Genomic DNA, 12163 nt, shown 5'->3' on the forward strand with positions numbered 1-12163 from the left:
GGTTTCTCTGTGTAGCCCTGGCTGTCCTGGAACTCACTTTGTAGACCAGGCTGGCCTCGAACTCAGAAATCCGCCTGCCTCTGCCTCCCAAGTGCTAGGATTAAAGGCCTGCACCACCACCAACGCCCGGCTTTCAGAGATGCCCTTAATATGCATCTGGTGATGAGGGAGCTGGGGAGGCTTCAAGGCAGGGTAAAGAGGGATTGTCTGTTATGGCTCAGCCTGGTGTCCCAAGAAGAGGAGAAAAAAGGCACAGAGGTAGGGAATGGTAAGTCCGTTTGCATAAGGGCAGGAGGAGAGATGAGGAGGTCATGAGAAGACTGGATCCAAGGAAATAAAGATCATAAGGGTCTCATGGGTGTAAGCCATGAAAACGTGACTTAGAAAACAGGAAGTGGTTGTTGTTGTTATTGTTTTGTTTTGTTTTTTGGGTTTTTTGTTTTGGTTTGTTTTTGTTTTTTGTTTGGTTGGTTGTTTGGTTGTTTGGTTGTTTGGTTGGTTGTTTGGTTGGTTGGTTGGTTGGTTGGTTGGTTTGGTTTTCGGTTTGTTTTGCTATTGTTAATGTGTATGGGTGTTTGTGACAATGTTTATGTTTGGGTACAACTTGCAAGCCCAGGAGACAGTATAGGATCCCCTGAAACTGGAGTTACTCATGGTTGTGAGCGGCCATGTGGGTGCTGGGAATAGAATATGGGTTCTGTGGAAGAGTAGAGAGTGCTCTTAACTACTGAGCTATCTTTCCAGCCCCCATGTGTAGTATTTTTAGCTAATAAAAAAAAAATCACAAAGACCATCTAAAAATAAAGTCTCCCGGGATATATTGGCGTAAGAGTTCAAGTCACAGAGCACAACCAATGGTTGGGGAGGAGCAAACAGGTACTTAGTGTTCTCTTCATTCCAAGGACTCCTGAGTTTCTCTCCTGCACACCATCCATGGTCCAGTGACATTTTGGTGGGTGCCTGCTGCCTTCAGGAAGTTCTCTGTCAAATGAAGGAAACTATTGTACTTGGTCACTCAAGCATATGATAACAGAATAGAATAAAACTCCAGGGTATGAAGAAGGGCAGACACGGGGAGGGGGCAGTGGCCAAGGAAAGCTTCCAGAAGCAAATGGTAGCTGAACTCTGTTAACAATGAGTTCATAAGGAGAATGCAGAGTCTAAAGTCAATAGAGTCCACTCACAATTTTCTCTAGAGGTCTGTCTCTATGCTTTTACTTAATTTTAATGTTTTCAATTCATTTATACATATAAAGATAGAGACACACATAGATAATATAGAGAGAGAAATGATAGAGGTAGTAATTTTTTGTACACATGTGTGGTGGTGTGACTAGGAATGGCTTTCATAGACTCGTGTGTCTGAATGTTTGGCTCGTAGGGAGCAGCATTATTAGGAAGAGGTGTGGCCTTGTTGGAGGAAGTATGTCACTTTGGAGGTGGGCTTTGAGGTCTCTGAAGTCTTTGAGCTCAAGCCAGGCCTTGTGTAGCAGTCACCTTCTGCTACCTGTGGATCTAGATGTAGAACTCTCAACTCCGGGTCCAGCACCATGTCTGCCTGCATGCCCGCGCACGCTGATTAATGGACTGAACGCCTAAAACTGTAAGCCAGTCCTAATTAATAGTTTTCCTTTATAAGAGTTGCTGTGGCCACAGTGTCTCTTCACAGCAACAGAAGCCCTGAAACAATATGTATGTTCAGTGCCTGCGTAGGTTAGAAGTAGGCACTAAGCTCCCTGGAACTGGAGTTGCAGGCTGTTGTGGGTCCTGACCTCTAGTTGTTGACCTCTAGTTGTTGACCTCTAGTCCTCTTAAGAACAGGGCATACTCCTAACCACTGACCTATCTCCCAAACCTCTGTCTCCATGCTACTAGATCACTGAGCCTATGAACCATAAGCTAGCCTGCCTTCATTGGCAAATATTCCTGTAGACAGCTCTGGGTAGGGAACAAGGCAGGGGACAGGGGCAGGGGAGCAGGGGACAGCATTCTCTTTTCCTGACTAATTGGGCCAAATGTCTATATTTGAAATCAGAGGTAGCTTCCAATCTCAAGCATGGAGACTAAACATACCACACTTGTCAATTTCCCTTCCATTATCTGCCCTTCTGAAGACCTCCAAGCACTCCAGGTGAAGACGGGTTCACTTAACAACCTGATATAAAATTTTACTTTGTCTCAGTGGGTCTAGCCATTTCTTTTCCCATAGCATCCAACACCCACGGTTCCCAAGAAACAGTGAGCCATGAGACAAGGAGATTGAGAAGAGGAATCAGGAACTTTCTGTTAGCTTGAGATTTGGACTAAATGGTTAAATTCCTGGCCTTCGCTTCTACATAAATTCCCTCGGTATCTTTCAGATACAAGCCTAGTTTGAGCCGTAGCTCCAAAAAGACTCTCTGTGTAAAAAGGCTTTGTGGAGGAGGGCACACATAAAAGGTGACTACTACTTTACAAAATCCGGAAAACATTCATTGAACTCTTAGGATTTTCTAGACCTTGTGACTGGAACAGAAAAAAAAAAAGGCATGAGACCTAGTCTCTGCCCTCAGCGGTGTTCACGGACTCTTAGAGGAGCTCAGATACACAAACAACTGAGCTGTAATAGAATACAGAAAAAGACAGAGCAGGGGGAGGTTCAAAGCCCCGTGGAAACGAGACTGAGAAGGCAATTAGTTCTCAGCAACAATAGTTATGTGGGCTGCCAATGGGAGGAGACACTGCAAGGTAGGAAGGGATAGGACAGCCTGGAGTCTGAGGTCACACACAGGTCTTGTTAGAGAGAGGAGAGGAGGCAAGTTTGGACTGCTCAACGGTAAACAGTGAGTTAGGGAAGGCTAGCCCAGGGTGGATTTGCATTGTCTTGTGTGGATTTAAGTCTCAGCAAAATCCGATAAATTGAAAGGCATAAATACCAAAGAGAGAATTGATAACCGTGCTTGTGTTTCAAAGGTGGAACAATTTATACAAACATCACTACTTGTCTGCCGTGAGGCCTGTGGTGAAGAAATTCGCCTGTTCAAGCTGACAGACATTTCCCCGCAGTCATGCTGAGCGAGGCCTGCTAACAAAAGCAAGTTATTTGAGTTGGGTAGTGCTGGTGCACAGCTTTGATCCCAGCACTCAGGAGGTAGTGAGTTCGAGGCCAGCCTGGTCTACACAGTGAGTTCCAGGACAGCCAAGGCTGTTACACAGAAAAACCCTTGAGACCTGAGGATTAAAACCTAGGGTCAGGGACACAAAGCAGCAGTGTCACTAACAAAAATGAAAAAACTCTGGAACTGAAAGTGGAAGAAATTCTGGTCATCAACACGGCACAGAGATACAGTTTTCTTACAGGAGTGGTTCTCAGGGGAGATTTTTAGCTCCCGGAGAGTATTTGGTGAGGTCTAAAGACTTTATACTGTTGTCAAAACAACAATAAAAGGGGGAAGGTAGTCTGAAGATGAACAGTCCAAGTTGTTGTTGACTTTATAAGTGAGATGTGCATGCATGTACCTATAGACACACGCACATTCATACATACGCACATACACATTCATACACACACATGAATATACACACGAACACACATATTCATATACACATATATACACACATGAATATATATTCACCATTCATATATACACATAAATACACACACATGAATATGTATGTACCCACATGCACACACACATTGCATACATGTGTTACTGTGCACCCATACATACACACAAGGACAGAGTGGAGAAACAAGAGTTGTCAGGCCATTAGCAAATGTATTACTTTCCAAAATACACAGTTCTGGTGGCTTTAAAATAATCCTTAGGAGAGGCTGTTAGAGTTTTGTTAGAATATTACAGAGCGCCTACCTCCCAGCCCTGCATTCTAGGCTCCCGAAGTATTAATGCACTTTTCCTGGGTTCTTTCTCTCTCCTACCGACATATGGTGCAGAGAATTGCTACCTTCCATCTCCCGCCATTCTTTGCTCCGGTACCTACCTACAGAGAAGAAAAGGCTCATAGACCATTGCTTATCAGAGTCCAGTGTTGTGGGTGGCTCTGGTGCTGTTTGTATTCTGATATTAATTCTGTTTCCTCAGGACCTTCTCCCCATTCTAAATGGTCAGATAAAGGCTAGAGCCAGGAACTGGGCAGTGGAAGGGAAAGGTGGGGCTGGAGGCTTAGAGAGTGGAGGAAGGGAAGGGGAAAGGCAGAGGAAGAAGAGGTGGAAGAAGGATGGAGCACAACTACTTGGCCAGAGAAGCTGAAAGTAGCAAGTTGAAAGTGTGTGTGTGTGTGTGTGTGTGTTTTAACCCCGGGTTTATTGGGGCTGGAGATTTGCTGCAACAGTCATGTGTTATCTTATGAGCAGGATTGTCATATCCCATGATACGAGCAATGTTCTCAGCTTTCAGGAGGGGCTGATTCTAAGAGTTCAAAGCCCCCTGAGAAGTTCCAACCTTTTAGATTTTTTTTTTTCTTTTTGGTTTTTCGAGACAGGGTTTTTCTGTATAGCCCTGGCTGTCCTGGAACTCACTTTGTAGACCAGGCTGACCTCGAACTCAGAAATCTGCCTGCCTCTGCCTCCCAAGTGCTAAGATTAAAGGCGTGCGCCACCACTGCCTGGCTTAGATTTTTTTTTTTAATGACCCCATTCATTGTTATATTTGGTTAATCCCACGAGGACGTCTGATAAGGAGGAGCACATCAAAAGACTTTCTCCAGCTATGCACTCAGATGGAAGAAGGAGAGAAACGGTATCGCAGAAGCGTGTCTCATTGGCCAGGGAGAAGAAGGCAAGCAGGGCTTGAAGCTGAAAGGATTCCAGGAGAGATGGGTTGTGGTGGGCAGGGAATGTAGTACATGGGAGTGAGAAAGGTCACAAGAGCCAAAGGGGGAGGTGATACAGAGCAATGGGCAGATGCCAAGCGCCAGCCGTTTCCAGCGGTTTTACCTTCAGAGCCCTTGTTTTAGAGGATTCTAGGCATCAGTCCCGATCTGTAATTGGGAAAACTGAGGGGTGTTCTTAATCACTGGGGATAAGAGGATTGTTTTGCACTCTCCCATTTCCTAATACTTCTTTGAGTCAAATTCTGCCAGTTTCTTGCACAGTTAATCTAGGCTAAAGTGTGAGGGCGGGAGGGGGAGATCACACCCATCGGTCAGTTTATGTCAATGTTGATACTGATTGATTTATCCGAAGTACATTTTAGTAGTACTAAATGTACTTTAGAAGTACGGTGGGTTATAGATTGTTCTAGGATGTGAGTAGTATGTTGGGGTCATCATTCTACTGTCCCCCTGTCTCTGTTTCATCTGTCCATTCCCTTTCCAGGAACCCAGTTCTCAGAACTGAGGGAGGGCAAGGGAAGGAAGTCCAACCCATCTGGCTACATGGCTTTAGTGATCAGTCAGGTCCCGGCACCCTGGAAACTGTCATCAATGAGTCCTTTGACAGGCACCCCTTCATCTGAGGTCTCCTTGGCCCATCCTCATGTGTAATGGGCTGATCAGTATGGTGAGGTGGTAGCCGTATAATGTATCTGAGATCCTTAAGATAGCATCCCCAAGGAAGGGAACTCTACTAAGGGAGGCCTGCAGTCAGGAAGAATTCCTCCGAGGGGTGAGGGAGTGGAATACCAAGGCCTCCTGGGGGATAATGGCAGACTGTACAACCCAGGATAAGTTGCACATGCAACCTGCCTTGCTCCCTTCCTACTTCCATCCACCTCTACGCTCACCTCTCAAAATATCTTCAGACTGCGGTGTTAAGAACCCAGCAGGCTAGTGTGCGTCGACCATAAAATAAAAAAATAAAAAATAAAAAATAAAAAATCTCTGACAATAAAAAAAATTACTATTCAAAGAAAAGTATTATTTTAGGGTGACATTATTTTTCAGAGCCGCAGTTTTCATTTGTTATTACATGTAGGAGTTCTGCGAACACACAGATAAGAGGGCACAATAGATATTTGACAGTGTGGTTCTCAGAACATTTGCATATCCAAGAGATTATTTCAACAAGTATACTTAGACTGACCCTATTAACCATTCACAATATTTTGTCTTGAATCCAATTCACACTCTATAGAGATGTCCAATTCGTATTTCATCTCTTACGCTATTTTCCCCTTTCAGACTTTGTATGAGGAAATAAATCCATAACATCAAATTTCGTGACAACATCTGCTCCGGCTGACATGATTTGAAAGGGAATTTCACTCATCCCAGGTTACGCTGTCTCTTAATTGGCTCTTTGGCTCTACCTGAGAAACAGCCAGTTTGATCAAGCCTTGTGTTGAAAGAGCAAGTTACTGATGCAGAATTCACAGCCAGCACTGGCCTTAGCAATGCACAGGGGTGGCTGGAAGAGCCCCCTGAAGCCATGAGACAACAGTAAGGCTGGAGAGGAATTCCCAGGCAAACATGACTTATAACTCTAGTCCAGACCAGACCTGGTAAACAAGCCAAAAGAACATCGAAGAGCAAGGTAGCTCAAGGTGTGTAATGTACTATGAGTGACCTTTTAAAGGAAAAAACAGGCGAGGGTCAAAATGTAGTAAGAGGGTGACTAGGTGTTACAGTGAAGGCCTTCAATCTTAGCACTCAGGAGGCAGAGGCTGGAGGATCTCTGTGAGTTTGAGGCCAGCCTGATTTACATAGAGGGCTCCAGGACAACCAGGGCTACATAATGAGGTCATGTTTTGTCTGTCTGTCTGTCTGCCGGTCTATCTACCTACCTACTTATTCACTTACCTCTCTATCTCCATCTCCATTTCTATGGCTCAGTAAGACTGGAGTTCCAATATCTAGAACCCAAGTAAAAGCCAGAAGGGCATGGCAGCCTGACTCATTATGTAGGAGCTAAAGACAGGGCATCCTCAGGGTTCCAGGCTCAGCAGGAGGCCCTGCCTCAGTATATAAGGTGAAGAGCCATCAAGGAAGACACCCAACATCAGATGCAGGCTCTATACACATGCATATGTGTACACACTCATTCCCCATTCATGCACCCACACTTGTGAACACATAAACACATGCATACCACAGCACAGACATATATATATATATGTATATGTGTGTATGTGTGTGTATATATATGTGTGTATACACACATATATGTAAATATGTGTATATATGTATATATGTGTGTATGTGTGTATGTGTGTATATGTGTGTATACACACATACATGTAAATATGTGTATATATGTAAATATGTGTATATATGTAAATATATGTATATATGTGTGTGTGTGTGTGTGTATGGATTGAGATACTTGTACATTTATAGCCATAGCAGCAATATTACAATAGCTAAATTGTAGAAACAGCCCAAGTGACCACAGTTAATGAATGGATAAACAAAATGTATATATACACTGGGACATTAATGAGCATAAAAAAGAATTAGTTCACTTACATGCTCTAACAAGGATAAACCCTTGTAAACATTACACTCAGCGAAATATGCCAGGCACAATAGGAAAAATATTGTACGGTATATCGTTTATATGAGCTGTCAAGAAGAACAAATCTGCAGAGAGAAAGTGGATTAGAGGTTTCCAGGGACAGGGGCTGAGGTAGAGGAGGAGGCGGGAGGGATGGATTGCTTAATGAAGACAGAGTTTCTGTTTACGGTAATGAAAAAACTTTAGAAACAGAATATAGTAATAGTTGCCTAACATCCTGGATGTGATTAATGAGCTGGAAGTCCACACTTAAAAGTCACTAATATGAGAGGCCAAGGAGATGGCTTAGCAGGTAAAAGTGTTAGGACCAAGTTTGATCCCTGGAGCCCAGGTAGAACCCCAGCTGCAGAGGTGCACATCTATAATCCCAGCACTCCTCTGACAAGGTGGGATTCGATTCGGCAGAGACAGGAGAACCAGCCACAAGCTTGCAGGTCAGCTAGTCTGTGGTGTGTGTCCTAGAAGCAGAACCAAGAGAGCCCCTGCCTCAAACAAAGGAGAAGGAGAGAACCAATTCCTGAAAGTTGGCCAGGTAAAGCCATTGAGAAGGATTGTGAAAGCTGGAAGTGGGGAAAGAAACAGAAAGTAGGAAAAAACAAAAACAAAAGCAAAAACACACAAACAAAAACCCCACCAGTCCCTGGGGCTTTTAGGTCCCAAGCACTCCAGAGAACACTATAACCTGTTCCTCTCTTCCTGCGTGGGCTCCTCTATGGATGGGGGAGTCTGTTGATAACACATACCCATGGCTATGTTTTGAGATCTTATCATCAATGTTTGGGGCAAAGGTGCCAGCTTTGTTTGGCTGATGCCCTTCTGGGCCAACACAGCTGATGGGGGATGAGATCTAGAGGCAAGTTCAATTGCAGACAAACCTTGCTCCTGCCTTTAGGAAGCAAGTTAAGGCGCTGTCACCTGTTCTGCCATTTCCCCGCTTGACTCCTCCCACCATCCTGTCTCCTCTGCCTTCTGCCTCTTACTGATGGCTTAGCAGGTAAAAGTGTTACTAGGAGTTCTGTGTTCATTGTTTTGGGAAAGTAAAGGGATGGATGGTAGAGAGTGTGAGAGGATGAGAGTCTTCGAGTCCCAACCAATCCTCAGCTCTCAGCTCCTGCTTGATGTCATGGGGGTCGTGGGGGGAGGGGGGGCGGTGAAGTCTACTTTTCTGGAACCATTTTGGGGAGCCCAAAGCTGACACAGGCAGCAGAAGCAGGCAGCCAGGAGGGCAATAAAGAAGTTTCCAGATCCGCAGGGGACTATAAGCACATTCCCCAACCAGGTGGTAGGAGTAGGGCTAGAGTCAAATCCAACCTTCTTGGCTAAGGGCCAACATCTCCAGGCCTCCTCCTGCTCTATAGCCCCCTTCCCGTCATCTTCCCAACCAGAAGCTTGTTAACTGTTTTTCCTGGGCTCTTATTCCAATTTCGAGGCCCCCTCTGTGTGTTAAACTTCAAAGAAACTTTGTCGCCCCGAGTGCGGTGTTATATAACACATTAGACACTCCAAATGGTTCTGTTGAAAGGGGTTTGTTCAAATGAAGGGGCCTGGACACATTGTTATTTCCCACCCCCTTTGGTCCAATAAAATTGCCTTGGTGTCTGGATTAAGTTGCTGAGTATCAATCCTGAAAGTTTTAAAGATGAAAAACAGAACCACCTTCACCAATCGTTAAAAATGTAGAATGATTACAAAATGGCACCTGGCCAATATTTATGAATCATTGAATATGATCATAAAATCATAAAAAATAATCGCCAAAAGGTAAATAAATTACCCGGCTTACTGCTTATTTTCACGTAGGGCCTAACACAAAAGCTGCAGCCATGAATGATTTATGCCTGTTTTAACAATAATACTCATTTTACTGAAAGATGGTCAGCACTTGGGCTGCTGTGGGCAACCTGCCAGTTGTCGAAAGGTTGATGTTTCAGCAACAATACATTAAATTATGAATAATACTGGTCCCAAAATGGAAGGTTATTAGCTCGGTATGCTTAATTAGCCCAGCTAGAACTTGGCTATCAAGTAGCACTGCCCATTTCCAGAGCTAGATCTATGATGGGGGGGGGTGCTAATGGTTCAGAGGGACGGAGGTGGCGTGTGGGCGTGTCTTTGACTTTCTTCTCATCCATGAACATTAGCAGAGGAGTCATCAGAAGCCGGGTTTGGGGATTTTGAGCCTTCCTGTGGTGTAGCTTGCAAATACTTCTTAGAGGGAACGAGAAAACGTTGTCAGGGAGGAGCTTGTCAGTCTTGTGGCCCCCCAGCTATGATCTCACAGCCCAGTTCTTGGTTGCTGCTAAGCCTGGGTTCTGCCAACAATCACATCACGTACCACGTGCTGGTGGGCAGACCGTCAACCGCCTTCCCAGCAGGGATTTTATTGAAGAGTTAGTAGGATACAAATGAGGTGACAGAATGAACAGCCACCAAGTTAACCAACAGTGCCATTTTGCATCAATTACAGTTCGGTGAAGGACCAGTTTAGAATGTCCACCCTTGGCCTGGACTTGGGCTATGAATTCTTAAAGCAAGCTTCTGTTTGTTCTGTCTTTCTTTTCGGAGATGAAACCTTACATATCCCAAGCTAGCACCAAACTTACTGTTGCTATGTCACCAAAGGTGACCTGGAACTTCTGCTCCTCCTTTCTCTGCCCCGCTGCGCCCCACCCCCACCCCTGTGCTGGGGTTACAGGCACATGCCATTACGCCTGTTTGGGATTGAACCTGGGGCTGCGTGTATGCTAGTCAAGGACTCTACCAACTGAGATACCCCTTGCTTGATCTCCTAAGGGGTCTCCTAAGAAGCTGACATAGAAACCATCCCATGCATCCAGAAAGAATAGTCCAAGGGGAAGGTCAAAGGTCACTAGGAGGATTGGACAGGCACTTACCCACTAGTGCAATAAGAAAGCTACTGGGTAACTAGCATGAGTGGTGTATACCTGTGTTTGTGTGTCCTCGGGTGCACACGTGTGTCTGCATTCAGCTCCACACCTCTGTCCATCTTCTACCCTGCTGAGACAACGCACTGCCAGGTGTTCCAGGATTGTACTCCAAGTTTGCAGCCAGGATGCACCCATGCTATGCCCGCTCCATCTGCCAGCCCAGAGCTGTCTGCACCAGTGCTCAGCTATACTTAGTACTGTTAGTAGCTTGTTTTTCTAAGCCCCAAAATTCATTTTCTTTTCCCGCCTCGCTTCCAGAAAAATAAATAAAAGTGAACACATCACTCATTTAAGACGAGGAATGGAATTTAGGTTGCGTTTTTCTTTCTATTTTTATGATTAGTTAGAATTTTCCTGGGAACCCCGCCAGGAGGGCATTACAGTGAGATAATGTCCTGTATTTAATCAGAACTGCAATGGCGAACTGCGTTCGGTGGGCAGAGGCTAAGTTAACGCACCCTTTTCTGTCTTGTCTGTTTTCAAGAGACAGCCAACCACTTGGCCCAAGATGAAGGTGAGGCTGAGAGATGACCGGGCTCCAGGATGGCGTGATGGCCTGCAGGGTGTCAGCGTACAACTGTGACTCCATCTCCTCAGAGGACCTGTCAACCCCAAGAGTCCTGAGAATCCCCACAGGAAGCTGAGTGCAAAGTCCCCCATCTCCCCAAACTGACCAAGGTGATCAGCTGTGGTTTCACATCCACTGGGCTCTTCCAACCTCTTCTTTTGCAACTGTCTGACATCTGCTGTCTGGGAGACACGTCTGGCTTCCAGATGAACATCTATCCCTCCTGGTAACCCAGCCACTCTGGACAAGGGGAAGCACAAGGTCTTTAAGTGAACTCGGAAGTGAGTGCCAGGTAGGCTGGATCATCTCTTTGATTTTGTGTGTGCATGCATGCCATTTCCCAAGAGCTTTTGGGGTGAGAGCAGTCGGCTGGGAGCTTTCTGAGTTGGTCTTGTTGCTGGCAGAGTTGTTTGTTCCACCGCTGCCTACAGAAAAGAGATGCCTGGGAGAGCCAAACTAGAAAGGGATAGCTTAGAGAGATGTCCTAGAGAGATGTCTGAAAGGAAGGAAGAAGACAAGGGCCCAGGGACAAAGGGAAAGGGCTTTAACCCGCAGGAAGGGAGCCGGAGACTAAGTGGATGGTTGTGGATCAGCCTTTCTCTGCAAAGAGCGGGGTGGTCGGGGAAGCAGGAACAGGAGGGTACACAAAGCCCCACAGATTTACTGTTGTCCCCATTAAACTCCCAGTCTGCGGGAGCCGTCTGTTCAGGTAAAGGCAGTGGAGAGAACAGGATGCCCCAAGCAACCCATAAATAGCAGGGTGAAGACAAAGTGTTTATTACTTAGCCTTATGGAGGCCATATAAGTGCTCTCCCAGGGCGTGCGAGTACAGAAGCGTGTGCGCGCCATTGGCCCACGTGTGTGTCCCTGGAGTGGGAGTCCCAGACACAGAGTTCGCGCTTGACTTGACGCTATGAAGGCATCCATTTGATGGAATGTACCAGAACAGTTCACGGTCAGCCCAGCAAAACCTTGTGGGGAGACAGCGTAGTTTTTTGGTTTTTTGTTTTTTTTTTCCTCTTTACTTTTCCTGTTTGCAGTGAGAACAGGATCTTTCTCTTCTCTGCTCTTTGCCCTCCCCAAAGTTGTCTCAGGAGGTCAATGCCAAATGAGAGGCTTCCTTTCAACACAAGGCTGGATGGAAACAATACTCGGTTTTCTGGAGGGGGAGGGATCACGGGAGGTGGGGGTGGG

General features: G+C 45.6%; 1 protein-coding gene across 1 annotated transcript in view; it reads left to right on the forward strand.

The window, feature by feature from the left end:
* Zfhx3 (zinc finger homeobox 3) overlaps positions 1–12163 on the forward strand; it is a 348026-nt gene that overhangs the window by 52140 nt on the left and 283723 nt on the right. Inside the window, exon 2 of the mRNA XM_029480865.1 lies at positions 10886–11261. The gene's annotated coding sequence lies outside the window, so the exon portion shown is untranslated. The remainder of the gene's footprint in view (positions 1–10885; positions 11262–12163) is intronic.

The sequence above is a fragment of the Mus caroli genome, chromosome 8 (genome assembly GCF_900094665.2).
Source record: "Mus caroli chromosome 8, CAROLI_EIJ_v1.1, whole genome shotgun sequence".
Taxonomy (NCBI): domain Eukaryota; kingdom Metazoa; phylum Chordata; class Mammalia; order Rodentia; family Muridae; genus Mus; species Mus caroli.